The sequence below is a fragment of the Canis lupus genome, chromosome 9 (assembly GCF_003254725.2).
Source record: "Canis lupus dingo isolate Sandy chromosome 9, ASM325472v2, whole genome shotgun sequence".
Taxonomy (NCBI): domain Eukaryota; kingdom Metazoa; phylum Chordata; class Mammalia; order Carnivora; family Canidae; genus Canis; species Canis lupus.
Genome location: NC_064251.1, coordinates 10,742,363 through 10,767,626, shown reverse-complemented (window position 1 = coordinate 10,767,626; position 25,264 = coordinate 10,742,363). Strand labels below are relative to the sequence as shown.

The following is a 25,264-nucleotide window of genomic DNA, read 5'->3' as shown; positions in this document are numbered from 1 at the left end:
TGAAGTATATCTAAGGATGGGTTCAACTTTAGCTTTTTTTCATATGGCTATCCAGATATCACAATCCTCTTTATTTAAAAAATCAACCCCTCCCTCACTAATATGCAGTGTGTCTATATTGATTGTATACTAGATTTAACAGGCAACTGGATCTAATAAAAGAACTATGTTTTTTCCAGTGGCCCATTATTCATGCACTAATACAGAGATGGCTTAGTTTTTTCTTTTTTTTTTTCTTTCTTTCTTTCTTTCTTTTTTTTTTTTTTTTTTTTGGCTTAGTTAAAGAAGCTTTAGAGCCAAGATTCTCAACCTCTGCCGTATTGTCATTATGGACAAGATCATTCTTTTTTTGTAGGGGGGCTCTTCTGTGCACTGCAGGATATGTAGCATTATCCTTTGCTTCTACTCACCAGATGCCAGTAGCAGCCCACTGCTCCTACCCCAACCCCTTAGCTATGACAACCAAAAATGTCTCCAGACATCGCTGAGTGTTCCCTGGAGGGGAAAAAAAAGTTGAGAATCACTGCTTTAGAGTATATTTTAATATCTGGTAAGACTACTATTGGAGGAAGTCATGGAGAGGATATGACCACTGGTTGACCATCCTGCAGTCCCCCCACTCCCAACTCCCAAACCCCCCACCCTACACTGGACCCGGGTACTCAGCGGCTCCTCACTCCCTCTCCTGTACTTGGAATGTACAAGGTATGTTTTGCCCGCCATGCGGACAGCCAGAGGCATTTTCAGGGATGTAGTCTTGAGAGAGCCATGTGTTTTTGAGACCTTCTGGATGGTGCACATGATGGAAGGCCTCTGTGTAAATGTTTAAGATTCTCCCTTTGGTTCAGAGATCTACTCACCAGGTGGCACCCAAAACAAGCCACATGAGTTCCCTTCTTAAAACTGCCACCTGCCCTTCTGGAGTGGCCTGCCTTGTCTCCATTTCTCTGGCCCTCCCTGTAGGGGGCCAGTTTGCAAACCAGCAGCCACCACTCCCCCCACTGCTTTCCTTAGTCAGGGCCTTCTTGCTTGTTTAATTCTCCTCAGGCATCTTATAACCTACACGTCTCATTACAGAAAAAAAAAAAACACAAAAAAATCATATTTCTATTGGGACTGCATTATGTCTGTAGATTAATGAAGGGAAAACTAAAATTTTCATGATGTTGAGCATTCCTATCCAAGAGCATGAAAATTTATATTTATTTATATTTATTGCTATTGTAAAAATAGCCTATATATGCAAGATACTGATTTGGTACATTAATTTTAAAACTCAGCACTTTCCTAATTTTTTAATTGTTGGTAGTATTTTTTCCACTGCTTATTTTGAGTTTCAAGTTATATATATATATATATATATATATATATATATATATATATATATATTCAAGTTATATATACGTTATATTCAAGTTATATATATATATATATTCATATATTCTATAATAGAACTGTCCAACAGAAGTTTTTGTAATGATGGAAATGTTTAATATCTACCTTGTCCAAAATAGCAGCCACGATCTGCATATAGCTAGGAAGTACCTGGACTGTGCCTAATGTGACTAACTTTCTTTTACTTATAAAAACTTCGTTCCAAAAAACTTTTTATTATTAAATCTTGGTGGGGCTTGGATGGCTCAGTAAGTTAACTGGCCAGCTCTTGATTTCCACTCAGGTCATGATCTCAGGGTCCGGGGCTAGAGCCTCACAATGGGCTCCAAGCCAGGGACAATAGTTTTTTCTTTTTCCTAAGACTTTATTTATCTGAGAAAGAGAGAGAGAGAGAGAGAGAGAGCATGAGCAGTGGGGCGGGGTAGAAGCAGAGGGAGAGGAAAAAGCAGACTCCTCGCTGAACAGGGAGCCCCATATAGAGCTTGCAGGACCCTGAGATCCCAACCTGAGCTGACGGCAGATGCTTAACCTACTGAGCCACTCATGTGCCCCCAAACTGACAATACTTACTTTATTTTTTTTTTTAAGATTTATTTGTTTATTGCAGAGGAGGGAGGGGCAGAGGGACTCTCAGCTGAGCAAGGAGCCTGATGCGGGGCTTGATCACCTTCCTCAGAGACCATGACCTGAGCTGAAACCAAAAGTCAGTCACTTAACCCACTGAGTCACTCAGGCGCCCCTGAGAACATTCACTTTATTTTTTTTAATATTTATTTATGTATTTATTTATGATAGACATAGAGAGAGAGAGAGAGGCAGAGACACAGGAGGAGGGAGAAGCAGGCTCTATGCCGGGAGCCCGATGTGGGACTCGATCCCGGGACTCCAGGATCACACCCTGGGCCAAAGGCTGGTGCCAAACCACTGAGCTACCCAGGGATCCCCAAGAACATTCACTTTAAATGTAAACATTCACATGTGGCTTTCAGCTACCTTATTGGATAGCACAGGTCTCTATAGTTTTACTTCTTGCTTTTTAATCTCTGTATCTTGATTGATAACTATTATCTAAGTATGTCAGTTAATACTTCCAACATAGTATTAAATAAGAGTGGAGATTGTAAGCATCATTATATTGTTTCTGAGTTTTGCAGGAAAAGCTCGAGTAAGTCTTCATGAAGTGTGTGTGTGTGTGTGTGTGTGCACGCACATAATTCACATGTTAGGAAGCACACATGTATCAATACTTGAACATTTTTAGAAAGGTATTAAAGAACAGGTATTAAATTGGTCAAATGTCTTTTTTACATCTACAGAGATGATTATATCATTTTCCCGTTTAGTCCCATAAATGTGATAAATTTTGGATTTTTCTAATACTGAGCCACCCTTGTATTCCTGGGATAAACTGTGTTTAGTCATAATAGATTGTTGCCTGGCCTCCTACTCTAAGCAATATTGAATAGCCAGCAATCTCATCTACCTTTTCTTTTTCTCCTTCACCTGTCCAACATCTGATTTTAAGTTTTTTTAGTCCTAAGACCACTAAGAAGATCAGCAAGCTTATTCTACTTTTTACATAAAGTCCTGATTCTTCATCATTCAAAATAATTGTACTGTATCTACAGTATAATGCATTATCCCTTATTACTGTTATTGAAAAGCGAGAGAGAGAGAGAGAGAGAGAGAGTGAGCAAGGGAGGGGCCAGGGGAGAGGGAGGGAGAATCCTCAAGCAGACTCCCTAAGCATTCAGCTTGATGGGGCTCGATCCCAGGACCCCAAGATCATGACCTGAGCCAAAATCAAGAGTCAGATGCTTCACCGACTGAGCCACCCAGGCATCCCTGTTACTCTTTATTAATATTTCAAATTAAGTATATACTTAATGCTTATCACGAGTCTTTACATCAAAATCTTTCCACTCCTATTTCTTATTGGGAGCTCACTATAGTACACTCCTCAGAAAGAGATCAAAAAAAGAAAAAAAAAAAAAAGAGATCTATCTACCTACCTACCTATGAGGTTCACTGATCATGTCCTCTATCATCTCCATTCTTCTACTGAGGCCATCCAATCAATTTTAGATTTGAATTTGTATTACCAGAACTTATTTTTATGTTGTATTTTTGCTTAAAAATCTACGTTTCTTTTTTACGTTTCTATAAATTTCCTGTATTTTGATTCCCTGCCAGCATGTTTCCTTTTGCTTCATTCAGTATAGTTACAACAGTTGCATTTAAGTCTAGTCTGATTAACTCTAACGCGTTGGTCATCTTGGAGTCGACATCAGTGGACTGTCTTCTCCCTTTAAAACAGATCTCATCTTTTCTGACTCTTTGTATATAATTTTGCCTTGTAACCTAGACACTGTGGATTCTATTATTTTCCTCCAGATTGTTGATATTTATGTTGTAGTAGGCAATTAACTGCAAACTGTCAACACCTGTGTTGGGTGGTGTCTCGGCTCTCATTTCAGACTGACTTCAGCCTGTTTTGCCCATGTGTGTGTCCCGAGGATGAGCCAGAAACTTGGCAGGCTTTCACACTGACTTTGGGGTCCTCCATCTCTCATGATGTCTTTTCTGGGATTCCCTCCTCACTCTGTGGAAGCGGATTGCCCTAAGCCCCTTTCCTGGTTTGCCTGACAAGAAAGAGGGGGAGCTTTCCATCTGAGTTTAAGCCTTCCAAAATCTGTCTGCTGTTGCTTGTTGTTTTTGGTATTTTGCTCAGAGTTTATCTGAAGGAAGGCTGGGTAGGCTGTAACTCCATCATGTTCAAAACAGAACTTTCCTGGAAAGGATCTTTGATGTGCTAGTTTCCTGAGCTTATGGAGATTGGATTCCTCAAGTATCATTAGACATGATTGGACCTTATGCCATCCTAGCCTCTTGCATACATTCATGAATTCAATCCAGCAGAATCCTTCCTAGTTTGGGCTGCAGTTCTCAGCAAGTACCTGTGGAAGATTTGAGAGTCCTCCTATTCCTGGGTTATCCAATGCCACACTGCTTCCTTCGCTTCATCCCATGCAGATGGTGATGCCATGTGGACCTTGCAGGTTTGGGTGATGCAACACCCAATATAAGGCTGTTGTAACAAATTACCACAAACTGAGTGGCTTCAAACAACAGAAATTCATCGTCTCACAGTTCTGGCAGCCAGAAGTCTGAAATCAAGATGTTGGCAGGGCTGCGCTGCCTCTGAGGCTTCCTTGCTTTTTCCTTCTGGTGACCGCCCACAATCCTTGGTGATGCCTGGTTTGTAGATGCATCACTCCGATTTCTGCTTCTGTTGTCACTTGGCTTTTCCCTGTTTGTCTTCTGTGTGTCCAAGTATCCCTTGCTTGATAAGGATACCAGTCATTGGATTAAAGCCTATATTAATCCAATATTACCTAGTCTTAATTTGACTGCATCTACAAAGACATTTCCAAATAAGGTCAAATTCACAAGGGGTAGGACTTGAACGTATCTTTTGGGGAACACAATTCAACTATAAGAGGTGATTTGCCCCCAAGGGATTTTAGGGCAAGTAGAAGGGATGGGGTAATTTGTCATCTAGTTGTTTTTATAATAAATATATTCTAAATGTATGGAATGAAGTGACTTGTGTAACAGCACATAAATAGCAAAATACAATACAATCTGCTACGTTATTCTATGCGTTAGTAAGTTTTACTTATTTGTTTCTTTTAAAAATGAGAAACCATTTAAACAATAATATTGAAAAAAAATTTAAGAATATTTTATTTATTTATTCATGAAGGACACGGCGGGGGCAGGAGGCAGAGAGAGAGAGAGAGAGAGGCAGAGACACAGGCAGAGGGAGAAGCAGGCTCCATGCTGGGGGCCTGACGTGGGACTCCATCCCCAGTCTCCAGGATCAGGCCCTGGGCTGAAGGCGGCACCAAACCGCTGAGCCACCTGGGCTGCCCTGAAAAATTTTTTAAGGAGAAAAATCTTCCAGTTCCCTTACTACCCCTTAGGCCAAATTTTTTTTTTTTTTTTTTTTTTTTTTTTGCATACCCTCTTCATCTTTTCCATATGTACCAATGCATTTTACATATTTGTAAGAAATCAAAGTTGCTAACTTTTAAGTAAAATTAAATCATCAGTATAAATTGTGTGTAATTAAGGAATTCTGTTACAAGAAATTTAATTGCTTTGCATTTTTCACTTAAAATGAAATCCATAATACCCAGGGGAATTTTCAAGACCTTGTCAGCTGCTTTAATCTTCCTTCATGAATTGCTGATACTAGTCTTAGAACTGTTCTGTTTTCACAAAGGCCCATTATGTGATTAGATACCAAGCATGCAGTATACCTGCCCAAGATAACAATTAGGCCTCAAACATTATTATCAGCTATTTCATTAATCTCAATGAGTTTACACTGTAACAATTACAGACTGAATAAATAATTTCTGTGACTAACCAAGATTCATGACACACAGATTCCCATCAAAATCTGTATAAATTGGATGCAAAAGATTATCCTCAATTCAGATACAAATGCCTAAAATGAAATCATCCATTGCTGTAGCACAGAGGCAGATGTGCTTTGTGGTTAAGAATGAACTTTGGGAAAAAAAAAAGAATGAGCTTTAGGGTGCCTGGGTAGCTCAGTCGGTTGAGCATCTGATTCTTGGTTTTGGCTCAGGTCATGATCTCAGGATCCTGGAATCAAGCCCTACATAGAGCTTCATGCTCAGTGCAGAGCCTGCTTGTCCCTTCCCCTCTGTTTCTCCCAATGCTCTCTCTCTCTCTAATAAATAAATGAAAAATATTGATATAAAAAAAAGAATGAGCTTTGACTTTGGAATAAACTGGGTTTGGATCTTGCATTCTTGTCTTGCTGGCTGCTGAAGGTCTTAAACCTCCTTAAGCTTCAGCTTCATTATGTGGAAGTAGAGAAAACACACTTAATTCATAGGTTCTTAACAATGTGATAGGATCAAAATAATGCCTGATACTTAGGCCTTCAGCTATAGAATTGTTCAACTGCATGTTGAAGTTAATACTCAAGTATCCAATTGTTGAATAAGTATTCAAAGAGTAACAGGTCCTACAGATACTCTTCTACAAAGCATGCTGCTGACCCAACTGATCAGACTCTGGTTGAATCTTGGTTGCAATCACATTCTGGTCTACCTGGTTGTAACATTTACTTTTAAAAATACTTGAATTGGTACTTTCAACCCCCAACTTTATCACAATAATAGAGATTAGTAGTTATAAATCATAAAACTCAAAACCTAAGATAAACTTATCTAGTTTACTACGGATTTCGTTTTAATCTACATTTAAATACAATTATATGTAGTCATAAATATAGTGTGGTCCAGAATTTAATTCCAACCTGTCCCAGATTAAACTTTAGGCAGATGAGGGAAATGCTTTGAAAAGGTACTAATCTTCCTCTTCTCTCATCGCCCGGGCCCTGAGCCTATGTTGTCTCCTTGTTTATACCTACCTATGACAGGTTTGTCATTTCTTGTTCCAGGAATGTGCATCTCAGACTGCAGTTACTCAAAGTTCATAACACAGTCTTGATGGATGGTATTTATGTTTTTGCACTGTTCTTCGAACCTTCTTAATAGGTTCATTCTGTTGAGAAACATGCTTTTCCACGCTGCCTAATGCAGGTGCCTATCGCCTTTTGTGTGATAATTCATCCAGACGGAAAGTGACATCAAGAAGCCTTCATCAAGATTATTCCATGTCAGCCCAATCTTGAAGCCTGTCATATCGACCATGCAGTGGGGGAGGGCATCCCAGGAGCAAGGAGAAGCCTCAGGGTGGCAAAAACACATCCTGTTCCCACCAGTCTAGTTGGTGAGAAAGGCAGTTTGCAGGAACTCTTCTGCAATAATAAACTTGGGCAGGGAGCCAACTGATGGCGAGTGCCACATACCATGCTAAAGAGTCAGGATTGTACACGTGGTGGCTTTAGATTGCCATTCGCTCTGTATTTGCACCACAGGAGGAAGGCAGATTATGGACTGAGATAGGGCAGCAGGAAAGAGCATCTTAGGGGTGCCTGGGTGGCACGGTGGGTGAAGTGTTTGTCTTTGGCTCAGGTCATGATCCCAGGGTCCTGAGATCGAGCCCTGCAACAGGCTCCCTGCTCATCAGGAGTCTGCTTCTCCCTCTGCCTCTCCCCTTGCTCATGCTCTACTTCGCTATCTCTCTTTCAAATAAATAAACTAAATCTTAAAAAAAAAGAAAGAAGAAAAGAGCATCTTAAGTACCATCCTGTCCCCACCATCTACTTCCTGCTCAACACAGAGCACTCCCCTTGTGCTCCACCAACCCCTTCTATTCCTCTATCCTACCTCCCTGCATTCTTCTCTTTATTGCAAACATCTTGCTCGACTGTGCTTATGTGTTCACATGTGCATGTCCGCTGATAGACTGTAAGCTTCCTGAAGGTAGGAACAGGACTGCACTTCCTTTTGAATACTCAGCATTCAGCCCCAGGCCTAGAAGCAAGCAAGCATTCAATAAACTCATTATTGCACTCATTCAGTATTTAATGAGTGCCCACCACGCATTTCCTGGGGAAACTGCTAAAGGCACTAAGCACAGCACAGCAAGTAAAACAGAGAAAAGTCCTTGCCTTCATGGAGTCTGCATTCTCATCCTGAAAGCCACACAATAACTTAGGAAGTAAGCAAATAAATAAACGGGTACAATTTTAGTATGTCAGATAATGGTTAAGAGCTATGGAAAAAATAAATCAGGGGAGAGGAATCGAGGGGGCGGTTGTAAGTAGGGTGGTCTGGGAAGCTGACAGTAGAATACGAACTTGAGGAAACAAGGGAGCAGCTATGCAGATGTCCGGAATGGGGTGAGCAGGAGGGGACCAAGCAGAAGGAATTCACAGAGGAAAGCCTTGAATCAGGACCTGCCAGGTGTCCAAGGAATAGCAGAGGCCAGCACAGCTGGATTTTGGCTTTTCCTCTGAGTGGAAGGGGAAGCCCCTGAAGGATTTTGAGTGCAGGAGTGGCATGATCCCACTTCTAATCAGACATGACAGCTTTGGCGGCTGTGCTGAGAATAGCCGGAAGAGGGACACACGTTTTGCTGGGCAAGAAAAGCGGTGGCATCAGTCACCGGATGTGGAGAGAGGTGCTAGACACAGCACACAGTTTAAAGGTGGTGTTATTTAACTGGACCCACGAGTGCTTGGCTGGGGGTATCAGGGAATGAGCACAGTTAAGAACATCTTCAGTTTTGGCATAAGCAACTGGAAATATGGAGTTGTGATTTACTGAGACCACAGTAACTGGGGGGAACCACTTAACTCCCTGTCCAGATCACAACACTCTGGAGAGTGAAAGGACCTGTCCTATAGCCGGGAAAACATATGGACTGTCTTGGAAAATCTGTTTACCCTGGAGTCATGGCTCTCAATCAGGGCTGATTTTTGTTGCCACGGCAACATTTGGCCATGTCTGAAGACATTTTTTGTCACATTTGTGACCAGTAGGGGGCTGCCACTAGCACCTGGTGGGCAGAGGCCAGGGATGCAAAGGTCAGCACCTCTCCAGAAAGAATGATCTGGTCTAAAATGTCAACAGTGCCAAGGTTGAGAAATCTTGTTCTAGAGACAGGAAACAGGACGAGAAGGCCAGGTTTGCTGACATGCATAGACATAAAGATCAATGTAATCAAAGAGATACGAGGATGCTTACTTCTTCATTAGCTTATCATTTCTATTTCACCATTTACCCAAAAAAGCATATATCCTTAAACAAGAATATTAAGAGTTTACAACTGAAAGAACCTACAGACCTAATTAGCCTGATGACCAGGGGTTTCCTGGGACCCTCACCCATCCACTCCTCTGCTATCCTGTCTTTGATCAAAGGCTCTGTTCAGCTACAGCATCATTGGTACTGATGGCTTCTTGAATTTCCCAAGTATATTTAAGAAAAGGCAGTTTGAGTGCAATTTTAAGAAAGTGATAACCCATCTAAATACAGTTAGCTGTATGTGATTTTACAAGCAATGTTCTTCCTATTCAAAGCAGATTGGGGAACCTCTCAGGAAGAGCAAGATTATCAAGTGAGATGCCCGAACTCATTCTTCTCCCCATTCCATCTTCCCTCCAAAGTGGAATGAGTGAGTGAGTGAATGAATGAAGGAATGAAACACCTTTAAAATGAGTGTCATAACTCAAGGTTTTGAGTGCCAAATCTCTGTGGTCATCTTTCTCCCCCGTCCCCTTTCCCCCCCATTTGTGAACTTCTAATGAAACCTCCTACTAGCTGCCTTAAAAGCATTCTTGTAGTCCCAATAAAGTTCTTACAGTTTAGTCATTGAATGAGAAGTCCTATGACTCTTCTAGACGGATATATCTGAATGAGCCTGTTGGTTTCCCAGCAGCTAGTATCTTGAGAGTGAACATTCCAACTCTTAAGACAGTAAAGCAAATTATAGCTTTCCAATCGGCCCTAATTTTTTGCACTCAGGTCTAAGAGAGGTTTATGAACTCAAACCCTTTATTGTCTTGATTTTCTTTTTTTTAAGATTTTATTTATTTATTCATAAGAGATACAGAGAAAGAAGCAGAGGCAAAGGCAGAGGGAGAAGCAGGCTCCCCATGGGAAGTCTAATGTGGGACTCAATCCCAGGACCCTGGGATCACGACCTGAGCCAAAGGCAGATGCTCAATCACTGAGCCACCCAGGTGTCCCTATCTTGATTTTCTTCTGTGACCTCATAATGGGGTCTCAGGCTTTAGTAAAATGGGCAAAATTGCCTTTCTGTCTGTGCCTAACTACTGAGATGTTGCCCAAAGGTTTTCTTTTTGGTGGACATTCTATCAAGGCTTAGTTTTGTACTATTCCCAGGCACAAGAGGGCATTCACAGCTATTACGTAACGTGAAACTGGGTAAGGGTAGACTGTGTACGCATTCAGAACTCTGCCCTCTGTGTGGAATGTGAAGAAACAAGTTTAAGCAGGACTGTGCCCCCAAAGATGGGGGAGCTTCAGGGGGAGTGCGGGGAGAGAATAATCACCCGATCTTTGGGTCCTGTTCATTCAGGTTAGGTTTCAGGAAGAGGGAAGAAAGTATCTGTGTGTCTTGCAACCCTTGGATTTCCACTTTGGATTTTTTGTCAAATAGCTACCAACATTTTAATCGTGCTGACACTATTCTTACCTACACTGTGAGGGAAACAGTTCTCTGGCAAAGTGCCCTTGGTACACTTGGAGAACAAACAAAACCGTGCATGTCAACATTCAAGGAAAAATCAGATGAGCAGAGACAGGGTAGCTTCTGAACGTTGGAATCCCCTCCGACAGGATACTGTGTGCTCGAATGCACATCATTGTCAAGGGGAACATCCCAGGAGGGGGCCCAGATGGGAGGCACTTCTACTCTCAGCCCTGCACATCCTTCCAAAGTAAAGCAAAACAAGCAAAGCGGCTGCAAGGTGCCAGAAGGATTAATATATTGTCCTTCTCCAACCTTTTCCCTTACTTTCATTTGAAGACAACAGGTGGTTCATTTCAGTCACACAGAGATACCATCCGATCCTGAATCCTCGACGAAGGATCATCAACAGATCAACTGGATACCTGTTTTCCCGAGAATAAAAGATACTCATGTTCAGAAGCTGATGTCTGAATCCTTTCAGCCCTCCATCTTTCACAACACTCGCTGATAATTACTACTTGTCAATGCTTGTTAAGAACGGCCTACATCTACTTTCTGACTCTTGGAATAAAACATACACACAATGGGCATAATTTCTGAAACTCAACATGGAGACTCTGTAAATCTAGCACACTTCATTATCTAAATGTGACAACATGAAAATGATTTTTTTTTTTGCATTTGTGAAATTCAAGAGTGCTCATCACCTTCAGGGAAATTGGTCTTTGTTCTTGGAGTATTACAAGTACATTGCTTAAATTGCCTGTGCCAAGGAATACAGAAATAGAACAAAGAGTGTGCACATACAGCATCCTGAAAAATGATTTCATATTACTCGTTAGTCTGCTTCCAAAGCATTATACAAAATTGATTGAAGAGATATCTGGAATATCATCTATCACAGCTCAGCTCCCTCATCTCCCTTATGACTTATTTTTAAAATGCTGTTTTTAAGACACAAGGCTCAATTCATTTTTTGGAAGGCACACTCATAGATATTTGCTCAGCTCTTGTTACAGAAACTTTTTTTTTCTTTGAAGGAATCTGTCACGGGGAACATGAAATCTAAAAAATGTCTTATTTTCTTCCTTTACTATCGACTCAAAACCAGCATTGATCATAAATTCCTAAAATAATTCACCCAGATAAATGAAAGTTAAAAGGTTAAATGTATACATTTTTAGACAAGCCAAAAGTGTAGCTTCAGAACTCATAATAACTTCAAAAATTGGCACTAGTATTTGTGGAAGGAAGGCAACAGAACATTCTACCAGTAGGCTGGACTTTTTGATTTTTCTGAACACTGATTAAAACCTCAATGTAATCCTATTTATCCTTTTGAGGTTCTGCAGATTCTTACCGGATGATTTTTCATGTCTGGACTTTTCCTAACATTGATAAAGGAAGAACGTTTATTTTCTAGGTGTATTTTTAAACTCTCAATGGAAAGTAACTCATGCAGATAAAAAAATTATCTAATTTTGTTTTCTAGGCCTTTCCTTTTACCCCTGCCTACTTCCGAACAATTCATGTGGATCCTTTCAGATAGGTTATCAAACAAATTATTTCAAACATATAATCAATTAATAAATCTTTCATAAGAACTGCTCCATTTTTAAATAATAATAAAATACCTCCCCTACATGCTCACCTCTCTTCTTGATTTAATTATCAGGCAAGTAGACCTCAAGGAAAACATTCTGATTTTTAAAATATGTCTAATAATTGAGCTACTTTAGTGGGACACCTGGGTGACTCCGTGGTTGAGCATCTGCCTTCAGGCTCAGGGCATGACCCCGGGATCCTGGGACTGAGTTCTGCAACAGGCTCCCCACAGAGAGCCTGCTTCTCCCTCTGCCTATGTCTCTATCTCTCTCTGTGTAATGAATAAGTAAGTAAAATCTTAAAAAAAAAAATTGAGCTACTTTAGTTAATTAACAACTTCATTAGCAGGAAGGCAGTCCCTCTAGTAATGGTTACAAGAAAAAGGTTCATACAAAGACAACGAATATAAGAAATACAGAGATTAAAGAAAATAGAAGGATTTAGAATATTAAGGTCTTAATGCACGCAAATGATTGGAAAGAACCAAAATACTGTTTTCAGTGTATTTCTTTAATAATAAAAAAAAACATATCATGAGAACTGACCATTGAAGCCTGACGACTCTTGCCACCTCTCATTAACTACTACTATGCCCTCTGCTGTTTGCTTTGTTAATCTATGACATTATATGGCCAAAGGCCTACATAATTCACGCCTGGGCTATTTGGTTGTCCTTTAAATCCATCCCACACTGTGGAATGGAATGGTTTTCTCCATATGGCCTCCATTTCCTCTTAACAAGTATCCAACAGTGTTTTGATTTGCCACAATAATAAAAATATTTCTTCTCCCTTTCCCTTCCATTAAACTAAGGCTTTCTTTTCACATTTCTTAATGCTGGCGGTAACCTTCCTCTAATTTCAAAGCTTTTTTATTTCTCTTATCACTTGAGAGGATGTGTGTTCTTACATCCCAATTCTCTCCCACTTCACATACAATCCTCATTCTCAAGAAAGGAGCCACTGCTGAGAAATTTAGTAGTAATAAAAAGAACCCAAAGCTTCCATACCTAATAGCCACTAAGCATACCGTGGACTGGGCACTGTTCTTAGAGCCTTACGTCTATTTGTTTATTTACATTTCTCAATTACCTCATGAGGTAGATATTTTTATCATTGCCTTTGTATCTGTAGGAAACCAAGGCAGAGAAGTGATCTGTTTTGCTCAATTCACAGAACTAGTACAAGCCGATCCTGGAACAACATGGGGGTTAGGGGCACCTCCCCTCCCTACACAGTTGAAAATCTATGAATAACATTTTTTAAAATTAAAAAAAAATTATATTAGGTCTTAAATTTTATTTATTTTTAAAAAGGTTTTATGTATTTATTCTTGAGAGACACAAAGGGAGAGGCAGAGACATAGGCAGAGGGACAAGCAGGCTCCCTGTGGGGAGGCCAATGTGGGACTCGATCTTAGGACCCCAGGATCATGACCTGGGCCAAAGGCAGACACTCAACCACTGAGCCACCCAGGTGCCCCTAGGCTTTTAATTTTAATTCCAGTATAGCTAACATAGTATTATATTAGTTTCAGGTGTACACTTTAGCGATTCAACAATTCCATATATCTGCCAGTTGTTCATCATGACAAGTGACCTCCTTAATCCCCATCACCTGTTTCACTCATCCCTTCACCCACCACCCCTCTGGCAACCATTAGTTTTTTCTCTATAGTTACGAGTCTGTTTCTTGGATTGTGTCTTTCTTTTTCCTTTGTTCATTTATTTTGTTTCTTAAATTCCACATATGAATGAAATCATATGGCATTTGTCTTTCTCCAACTGACTTCTTTCACTTAGCATTATACTCACTAGTTCCATCCATGTTGTTGCAAATGGCAGGATTTCATTCTTTTTAATGGTTGAATAATAGTCCATTGTGTACGTATACCACATCTTCTGTATCCATTCATTTGTGGATGGACACGTTGGCTATTGCAAATAATGCTGCAACAAACACCAGAGTGAGCATATCCTTTTGAATTAAGTGTTTTTGTATTCGTTGGGCAAATACCCACTCATGTGATTACTGGATTGTAGGGTGGTTTTTTTTTTTTAAGATGCTATTTATTTATTCATGAAAGACACAGAGAGAGAGAGGCAAAGACACAGGCAGAGGGAGAAGCAGGCTCCATGCAGGGAGCCTGATGCAGGACTCGATCCCGGGTCTCTAGGATCAGGTCCTGGGCTGAAGGCAAGTGCCAAACTGCTGAGCCACCCGGGCTGCCCTTGTAGGATGGGTCTATTTTTAACTTTTTGAGGAATCTCCATACTGTTTTCCACAGTGGTCACACCAGTATGCATTGCCACCAACAGTGCATGAGGCTTCCTTCCCCTCTGCATCCTTACTAATGCTTGTTGTTTTTTGTGTTTTTGATTTTAGCCATTCTGACAGGTGTAAGGTGATATCTCATTGTAGTTTTGATTTGCATGTCCCTAGTGATGAGGGATGCTAAGCATCTTTTCATGTGTATATTGACTATCTGGATGTCTCCTTTGAAGATATGTCTGGTTCATTTTTTCTGCCATTTTGAATTGGATTGTTTTTTGGGCATTGAGTTGTATACGTTCTTTATAATTTGAGTACAACTGACACACTATATTACATCTGTTTCAGGGAAATCCATTAATAATTTTTGGCTCTGCCAAAACTTATCTAGTAATAACATACTACTGACTGGTAGCCTTACAGATAACATAGTCGATTAACATGTATTCTGTATGTAATATTGATTATATACTGTACTCTTACAATAAAGTTAGAGAAAAAAAGCGTTAGGAAAATCCTAAGGAGCATACATTTACAGTACTGTATTCATTGGAAAAAAATCCACAAATAAGTGGATTCATGCAGTTCAAACCTGTGTTATTCAAGGGTCAACTGTAATTAGAAGAGCCAGGAGTCCAACCCAGCCAGGCAGTCTGACTCCAGAGTCTGTGCTGTAATCCCCTCACAATTATGGTCAGCCCATACAGATCTAGTGTCATCAAATTATACCTGTGAACAACTAGCCAATAATGGAAACTGACTTGTCATGGAAGCAAGTGCTCGAGCTCTGTCAGTGTATCTGCTCCATGGGATACTACACAGGAAAATAGCATCTTCTTATGCTATATTTTTGGTATTTGACACTTTTCTATCTCTACCAGAATCCTCTAAACATGAAACCAGGGCCCAAAATTCATATTTACTTGAATTTTTATTGCACCTAATTTTTCACAGTATTTACAGCCTAAATCACAGTATTTACAGCCTGAACCACAATGAATGGTATCTCAGGGGCTCTTATGTCATCAGTCCTCAATTGTCAACTGTTCAGTTGAGTGGAAAGAATGGTGATTCTAACTACAGCTAAGATAACAGAGACACTTATCTACTCCTGTGCAGGTGATGCAGGGAACATTATTTTCTCTGAAATAGACCTGAAATGATTTTATTAATTTAAAGTTGATTATTTTGCTTTTTATGTATGAATTTGGTTTTTGCAGTATTCATTATAAGTAGATTAAATATGTTCCAAATTATCTGACTCCCTTTTATTTTTCTTTTAATCTGTATCTGAACATATCCACTAGTTCTCATGAAATATACTTCCATATAATAACATTCTGAATTTTTCTGCCTTTTCCAGCCTAAACTGCTTTCAGTAGAAATATTCATCATGTGATGCCTGGGTGGCTCAGTGTTTGAGCGTCCGCCTTTGGCTCAGAAAATAATCCTGGGGTCCTGGGATAGAGTACTGCATCGGGCTCCCTGCAGGGAAGCCTGCTTCTCCCTCCGGCTATGTCTCTGCCCCTCTCCTTGTGTCTCTAGAATAAGGAAAATCTTTAAAAAAATATTCATCATATTTGACTCTTCTACTAATATAAAATTTTAAAAACAGGTAGGATAGGTATTAATTTGCTAATTCAGATATGAGAAAACAGCAGGAATCCTTAGAATCATTTTTTCATGTAACATCTTTTGATTCATCATCAAAAATGGATTGAGACAGAACAGAGGAACTATATTATGTAGAAGGCACTTGAAGAGCATCATTAACCAATAATTCCATATTTCAGAGTCACAATTGTCCTTGAAAAATAGTCTGTGACTACTGGTTATATAAAGACTTGAGGATGACAATCATTAAATATCTTTATAGAACACAGGCTTTACGTCTCTGAGTTGGGAGGTAGATTAACAGGTTGGTAGCACAGAGGTATAACTTTAATCATATTTTGGAAAGCTTTGTTTCTCTGGTATTTAATTTTAAATATAACAGAGAATACCTAGTAATGATTTTGGTTTCACCTTCATATTGCCTCTAAGTCAACATCCTATATATCAGGTCACTTAAAATTGTAACAGTGAGGGTTCTCAGCTTGCAAACTAAAACAGTCCCTTCAGCTTACTAGATTAAAATTTGAATCAACTTGACCCCTCCAATGTTGAAGAAGAAAGAAACTGATATTTGCAGATACAGGGATAAATAATGCAATGATTTTACGTTTGAGGTGGCTTGCTCACCTCCTATGAATTATAATAATTTGCTTAATCTTAGTTTAGAAGATAGTTAGATGTCATAAATATATTCTGCTTCAGGTGACTGGGTGGCTCAGTCAGTTAAGCACCTGATTCTTGATTTTGGTGTCTGCTTGTCTCCCTCTTTCTCTGCCCTGCCTCCCTGCACATGCAGTCTCTCTCTTCCTCTCAAATAAATAAATAAATCTTTTAAAATATATATACTCTGCTTCCTTTCTGGAATCTACCTGTAATGCCAGGAGCATTTATTGTGAATATATGTTGTCCCTAACTTCAAACCTAGATATACTTTGGTTTGCTATCTCACTAAGATGGTGTAAGAACTAATATTATGAAATTTATACATATTTAACATTTTTTTACACAGTATATTTTAAATGACTACTAATAGAAGCTCTATTTTACGCAAAATTAACAAGTCTTTGTAAGTTAGGAGCCAAGCATTATATCTTTTCATAAGGCACTACCTGGGTATTTAAAAAAAAATCATTCAAATGCCTCTTAAAAACCTGTAGAATGAGCTTCTGACATCAAAGATCTCGTGGAAATAAGCTTAAGGAAATTGTATACGACGCTTTCTGCAATTTTCTTTGAAATATCCACCAGCATTCCAAAATTTACTTAGTGCCAGATGGCACTATGCCCAAAACTGTTTAGTACATGCGTTTGATATTTATTTGGATGACAACAATCCAGAAACAACAGGATAAATGAGGCCCTGTAAAATGGAAATCTCTGGTTGCTTTTGCAAATGTGCAGGTTTTTAGGTTCTCTTCATTTCCCACCTAAATGTCAGTAAAGAAAGGCTGCTGGAAAGGAGCTCTGAAATAGACTTCCGAACAATTCCACAGGCAGTAGGTATCATCTAATAGACCTCTGCTGTTTTACTCCGTATGTTGCAGGCTACAGAATCATGAAAAGGCACGGAGCATGTGGCTCACGTTACTGCACCATAAAGAGGTTAACCTTAACCCTCTTTACGGTACGAAGCCCAATCTATAAAATACCATCAGACACTTATTATAGCTACTTTCTAATACTATACAATTACATAATACTTCTAAAATGCTATTTGGTTATAAGATAGACTAATTTAACAAATATATAGAACCCACTGTTTTTACAAATTTGGCTCACAAACAAAATTATTAGTCTACCATCTCCAAGGAGCGGAAATAAGGAAAATTAGCACTATTTTCAACTTATCTGCCATATGCCATTAATAATAAAGCATTTCCTTTGGACACTAATCCAAATGGAAAAATTTAAGGAAAAGTTGATTCATTATATTGACTATAATTATCTCTACAGCACCGTATAGTTCAGACAGCTTAATGCTCTGTGGGCTTCTGAACTTTTTCTGTAACTTGCATATATCACTTATCTAAAATATTTCCCAGAATATTTTATAGTTTTTTAAAAAAGTGCAGCAGGGCAGTCTGACCTGAATTATTCAGGTCTGTGACTGAAGCCCAGAACCATCTATTAATATCAATGTAAACAGATCAAGGAGCCTTCAAGGGCACAACACTGTCCTATATCAGTGTTTCTAACTCATCCTCAAATAGTACAGGATTTACTGAATTGTCACAGCACGTTGGCTAAGGTACAGAGTGTAAAGGAGATACCCAGATTTACTGTGGACTTTATGGGTCTGGAGTGGAGCTTATCCCATGAGTAACTAATATAAAACAAGGCAAAATGTTACTAAATGACTCTTAACCTGAAAAAGGTACAGTTTCCAGGGCATTGGCAAGAATGTTACCTAGCCTAAAACAAGACCGGATAGCTCAACTAAGGGACTAGGAATCAGAAGACAAGTTTCTACCTTGATAGCCAGATAGTTTTAAATCACATGTTTTCCCATCTTATCCAAGTAAAGCAATAACATGAGGTGATGATGATGATAAACTGGGATTTAGGGACAACCCACTTCAGTGTCACCGTAAGGATAAAATTATAAATGGTGGATGTGGAAAGAGCCTGTAAACCTTGAAATATTATACAAATGTTACTAACATTACCCACAGGATTTAAGTTTCTCAGAACAGAGATCATCCTTTTTCCATTTTCTTAACCCATACCATGTTGGGTTAGAAACATGGTACACTGTAGGTCTTAGTGAAGGTCTATTACTTTTTAAAATGGGATGTAATAAACCAGGATGCTTTTCTCTTTTCTTTCTGGGCTCCCAAGATAAAAAGATTTGTGAGATGTAATGTTTCATAGCTGGCATTGCCTGTATTTTGTGTTTTGATTTTTCTTAATCCTTCTTTCGTGCATAGACCTAGTATTTAAACATCTGGGATTTGAATATCCTGAGAGATAAGTAAGAAAAGGAAAATAGATGGAAAAACAGAGATATTCAAGGAAAACTGAGAGCTCATTTTTTCCTATGTTACAAGATTCATGATTCTTATAGTAAATGCTCCATTTAATCAGTCTATCAAGAAATACTTGGAACAGACTTGCTCTGTATCCCCTGCTGTGATATAGAAGATCTCCAGGGTGTTCATGAGTATTCCCAAGGACTATACAATATAATTGGGGAATTAAGACTTTTGTATTAGAAACAGTTCAAGTACAAGCTGACTGAAAAAAAAAATTGAACACCTTTGGAAATGCATTAATTAGTAACTGGGATTGGGGTTCATAGGAATATGTAGTCAAGACCAATTTGTAAAGCAAGGTCTGTATACTAGTTCAGTTAAGGGCCAGAAAGTAAATATTTTAGGTTTTGCAGGCCAGGTAGTCTTTATTGTGGTTCAAAAGTAGCCACAGGCAATACATAGGTAAATAGGCATAGTTGTACTCCAATAGCATTTTATTTACAGAAACAGCAGGTACCATGAATTTGGCGCATGGGCCATAATTTTACAACTCCCATTGTAAAGAAATTCTCCCTACAGAGAGTGAGCAAGTGAGCATGAGTAGGGGGAGGGGCAGAGGGAAAGGATGAGAGAGAATCTCAAGCAGACTCCACAATGAGTGTGGAGCCCCATGCACGGCTTGACCTCAGAACCCTGAGATCATGACCTGAGTTGAAATCAACAGCCGGGTGTTTAACCAACTGTGCCACCCAGGTGACCCTAGAGTTCTTTACAATTTAATAAATGTTTGATATGTGCCTTTCATGTCACTAGGGCATGCATCTATCACCCTGGACCCCTCTGTAATATATCACTTCTGACAACTGCAATGACAGCCATGACAAGATTCTTCATTCTTTTAAGGTTGCAAACAATGATGCAGTACAAATAGGAGGTTCTAGAGAAGCTGCAAAGTGAAATATTTGAGTATCTGGGTGGCCAAGGTGCACTTCTTTTTGGATCACCCTGTATGATACAAATCAACGACTGATTAAATATGGGATTGATTAGGAGCAAAGCAGCTCCAAATTTAAGTGTAACTTGAACCTGACATACAGAGCATGATCATTTATTTGGCTTTCTGTAGAGCTCTGACTTGTTCAGATTTTCAGAAGCCAGATGGGGCAGGACCACAGAAGAAAATGAGTGAGTGTTGTATGAGAGACACAACGATGTACACACACACACACGTGCATGTGTGTGTGTTTACAGAGGTTGAAACTGGTTGATTTGACTATAGTGGGAGGAGAAGAAAAAGTATATGCATCTGTTGGATTAGACATCATATCAATTTTCTCTCTTAACAGAATTTGAAATCTTTTTTGTGCCGCTCTGTATTACTTCACCTAATGATTCAAAGCAGTTTGCTATCTGCTTTACACACCACCTAGATGACATATGAACATCTTATAGGGTGAATGCTAGGCAGGAATCATTTCTATTCTTACTTCCCTAGAACCTACATCCTTTGTCAGTCAGCTCATGCCAGTATGCCTGGCTAAGATTCAATTTGGTTTTGAAACCAAAAAGTTGAAAGAGCACCACATTGGAGTTCTGTATAGCTCCTTGACTGCTTAGACACACTGAACATTCATATTACAAATTTTTTATTCAATAAGAATGAATAATGAGGACTCTGGAGAGTCAGCTGGCATTTCCATTAGATACATCAGACACTTATTTTCAAGGTTGTTGGTAGTAATTTGAAAATCTCTTAAGAGGAGTCTTAAAGTATTAGTCAAACACTTTTTAGATAATCATATATCATAATGAAATAAAAATTCTTCTTCCTAGTAAATCTCTGTGTTGGCATTTGTTTAACTTCTAACAAAGAACGCTAAGATAAGCTAATCAATCCATTTTCGGTGAATACATTCAGTATGTAATAAATCTATCCACACATCAGATAAACAAGTATTAACTGAACACATATTATGTGCATGGCATATATCTTACCTCGGGAATCATGATGAAGATGAAACTGTCCCCACCCAAGCTTAGAACAGGGGCCAAATATAGACAAGTAAGGTCTGCCCAAGGGAGTAGGTTAGGAATGTGTGGAGAAGGAAAGATTTAGCAGAAAAGGTAAGATCTGTACTTAAGTAATATTACTGCAAGTATTCAATATATGGCCCTTAAGAGCTAATAGATGCCATCAGAATTTAAAGGGGACAATGTTTTAAGACAGAGGGATGTGATCAAGGACAACTTCATAGAAGCAGTGACCTTGAATCTTCAATGAGGGGTAGATGCCAGAAAAATGAAGACTTAGGGTAGGGCCAGAATAAGGTAAAGACGTAGACTGGCATGAGTTAACAAACAGAAGTGGTGACACGGAGATTCGTATTTCAGAAGGATAAATAATCCTGTTTTGACCACATTGCTTAAACAAAGGAATCACAGAGGATATGAACGGAAGATAAGGAGGAAAAGGTATAGCTGGGCCATATACTGGAGAGGGCACTGGAAGCTAAGCTCAATCTATCTTGGGATTTCTAAAATTTCTACCAACAATCATAATTCATTGTGATATATTAATGCAATAAAAACAAAATTTGTACTAAAAGCTATTGTACAGTTACAACTCATCCAGTTCCGTAAACTGCCCTGCCATGTTTCTTTCCAATATATGTCATTATATATAACGTACCTATTTATACTGTAATTTCCTAGAATCCAGGAAAGTAGATATTCAGAGTTGAACTCTTAGCTTTAACTCTGGCACCTTCTTTCCCATGTTTCTGACATCTAGTAGACATTGTTGGAAAACATTCATAAATGTCACATACAGATGAGTGTTGCTATCTGGAAGGCAACGTTTCAAACTGTGATTTGAATATTTCTTGTCTCATCTCTTAAGGGATATTGTTATGACAGTCATTAGTTGGTCTGTAGGAATAGGGGATCAGGAGCCCTTAATCCCAATGTAAAAAGTAGAATAGTACACCTCTCTTCCTTTAAATCTTTGGTGGTTTTAATCAGACACTGAGCTGGGTTTACAGCTATTGGATCTTAGAACTGGAACTTAGTTTGACCCTCCTCATTTTAGTGGAACCAAAAGAGGACCAGAAAGTTAAATGATCTGCCTTAGGAGACACTGCTAACTTTTTCTGCAGTCAGGACTAGAATTCACATCTTTTAGAGTCTAGTGTTTTCCTCATATCAAAAGTTACACTTACCAAATCTCATTAGCTTTATTTTTTTTCAAAAGATTTTTATTTATTTATTTGTCAGAGAGAGAGAGAGAGAGAGAGAGAGAGAGAGAGAGAGAGAGAATACAGGTAGGGGGAGCAGCAGCCAGAGGAAGAGAGACAGCCTTCTGGCTGAGCAGAGAGCCCAACATGGGGCTTGATCCCAGAACCCTGGGATCATGACCTGAGCTGAAGGCAGATGCTTCACGGACTGAGCCACCCAGTCTCCATTTCATTAGCTTTAAATTAACTTAAAAATAGAATGTCCGGGGGATCCCTCCGTGGCGCAGCGGTTTAGTGCCTGCCTTTGGCCCAGGGCGCAATACTGGAGACCCAGGATTGAATCCCACGTCGGGCTCCCGGTGCATGGAGCCTGCTTCTCCCTCTGCCTATGTCTCTGCTTCTCTCTCTCTCTGTGACTATCATAAAAAAAAAAAAAAAAAAAAAATAATGTCCGGGGTGTCTGAGTGGCTCAGTCCATTAAATGGACTTGACCTTGGGCTCAGATCATGATCCTGGGGTCCTGGGATCGAGCCCCACATTGGGCTCCCTGCTCAGAGGGCAGTTTGCTTCTCCCTCTTCCTCTGTTCTTCCCTCCCACCCCCATCCCTGCTCATGCTCACTCATGCTCTCTCTCAAGTAAATAAAATCTAAAAAAAAAAAAAAAGAATGTCAGTAACTTCTCAAGGTGTCACTATACACCAGCGTTTCTCAAACTCAGCCCTACTGACATCTGAACCAGATAATTCTTGGTTGTGGGAGGCTTCCTGTGCCTCACAGTAAGATTATCAGCATCTCTGATCTCTACCCACTAGATGCCAGTATCACTGACTGCCCCGCCCCCGCCCCCCCATTGTGACAACCAAAAATGTCTCCAGATATTGCCAAATGTCCCTGGGTGGGTGGGTGAGGGCAAATTCACCCCAGGTTGAGACATGCTATCTTCCCCTCACCTTCTCACCCTGCATGTACTTCTAGAATAATTCTTTCAGAGCCAGTCTGACTTAACCTAAGGGCATCCTTCCAAGAATCACACTTCTAACCTGACAGCACAGGGCTTTGCCCAGGTGTTCTAGTTTTCCCTGCAGGTGTTACTATCGCTGGAATCTAGTTATTGCAGGCTGTACATGGTCACAAGTCCTTTCCCGATTTATTGCATTCATTGTTTCAGTATGCATCTGAGTACCTATTATATGCTAGTTCCAGGGCACTGGGAATGCAGAGATAAGTTTCTGATCTTCAGGAGTTCAGGCTCCTGGAGGAGACAAAGATGTAAATGAACACCTGTCAGTCCTATGATGAGAATCAACAAAGAGGTGTATGCTGGGAACTACAGAATCAGAGAATACAGCTAATTCACACTGAGGGTGCTCACAGGGTGCTGGGTCACAGAAGGCTGTCAGAAGTTAGCAGCCAAGCTAACTCTTCAAGCACAGATCAGAATGAGCTAGGTTGAGAATGGAAAAGGCCTGCCAGCCAGAGGGATCAGTATATCTAAAAGAATGGAGAGAGAAATCTGGCTTCTGGCTATAGCATCAACGTAGGGTGACAAATGAAGCTAGAGAGTAAGCAGTGGGCAGGACTGAAGGAGCCAATTATACCATGCCAAGGAGTGTGCCACTGTCTTGATGGCAACTATAAGCTGGGGGGTGGGGAGAGGAATGCATCACATTTGGCTTTTATTATTATTTTTTTAAATTTTATTTACTTATTCATGAGAGACACACACAGAGAGAGAGAGAGAGAGAGAGAGGCAGGGACACAGGCAGAGGGAGAAGCAGGCTCCCTGCAGGGAGCCTGACTCAGGACTTGATCCCAGGACCCCAGGATCACGCCCTGGGCTGAAGTCAGATGCTGAAGCACTGAGCCACCCGGGTGCCCCAGTATAGAACATTTTCAAGATGGGGGATTCGAAGCAGGAGCACAAGCCACCTCATGATAAACACCTGAGGTACTGTCTAATAAAAGAATAATGTGCCAGATTTTGTTTCGGCTTCCTTACACCTCCATGGGAGAGCTTCCTATCTTAGGAGCATCTAGGAGCATCGCCACAGACTGGCAGGAAGAGGAAAGGCCCATGGCTGTTGAAAGGTACAGCTTCTACCACCACCCAGGACTGTCTACGGGGAGAGGAAAGCATTGACCAAGGCAAGAACTTTTTTCTTCTGGAATCTAAGACTTCAGAGAGAGGCTGAATTCCCTATGGAAACTTGACAAGTATATTTTCCAGAAAGAAAAAGAAAAAAGATCACTTTTTGCTATTTTTATTTATTTTTATGTATCTTTTTAAATAAGCTCCACGCCCAACGTAAGGCCTGAATTTATCACCCTGAGATCAAGAGTTGCAAACTCTACCAACTGAGCCAGCGGCCATCTCTATGTTGGTGTTTTGAAACATGTGGTGCAGCCAATTTATCGGTCAAAGGTGTTTTGCATATGGGTGTATGGGTGAATATGTGCATTGGCTGTGGAACATTATTGTTTCTATGGGAATACGGATTGCAGATGGATTTTCAGAATGCAATCCATGTGCCAGCGGTGAACTGTGTATGCCATGAACAGAAAGCACAAGCACAAAGGACAAAATGCACTAGACGGGTTGTGATCAGAACTCTTCCATAAAGAAAGGCGTCTGGGACAATCTAAGAGCAATGCTGCTGACCACATAAAATGCAAACTGATGTAAGCTCTGCGTTGCTGTGCAGGCCCTGGGGTGGGATGGGGATGTTAAGGGAGTCTGTGCGCAGCAGTTCCAGTAGCTACCCCAAGGCCTGGCACTTAGCAGGTGCTCCACTAATGTTTGCGGAGGTGAACGGGATGCACCGATGCAGATCTCCACACTTACATGCCTCTTGGTTAAATGAGGCTCAGAGAACAAAAATGCCGGTTCCAAGAGGTGCTGAGATGGTGTGTGCAAGAAGGAGAGGAAGAGCCAGCAATGATTTGCCTGGAAGGACAGTGAAAGAAAATTAGCCAGCAAGTCTCTGAGTCTGTTGCTCCTGGGATACAG

General features: G+C 40.1%; 1 long non-coding RNA gene across 3 annotated transcripts in view; it reads right to left on the bottom strand.

The window, feature by feature from the left end:
* Positions 1-25,264, bottom strand: part of LOC112652880 (uncharacterized) — a 49,171-nt gene that overhangs the window by 22,337 nt on the left and 1,570 nt on the right. For all 3 annotated transcript variants that reach the window (XR_004818631.1, XR_004818632.2, XR_004818630.2), the window contains exons 2-3: positions 10,888-10,985; positions 411-495 (exon numbers count right to left, since the gene is read on the bottom strand). This is a non-coding gene — a long non-coding RNA (uncharacterized LOC112652880). The remainder of the gene's footprint in view (positions 1-410; positions 496-10,887; positions 10,986-25,264) is intronic.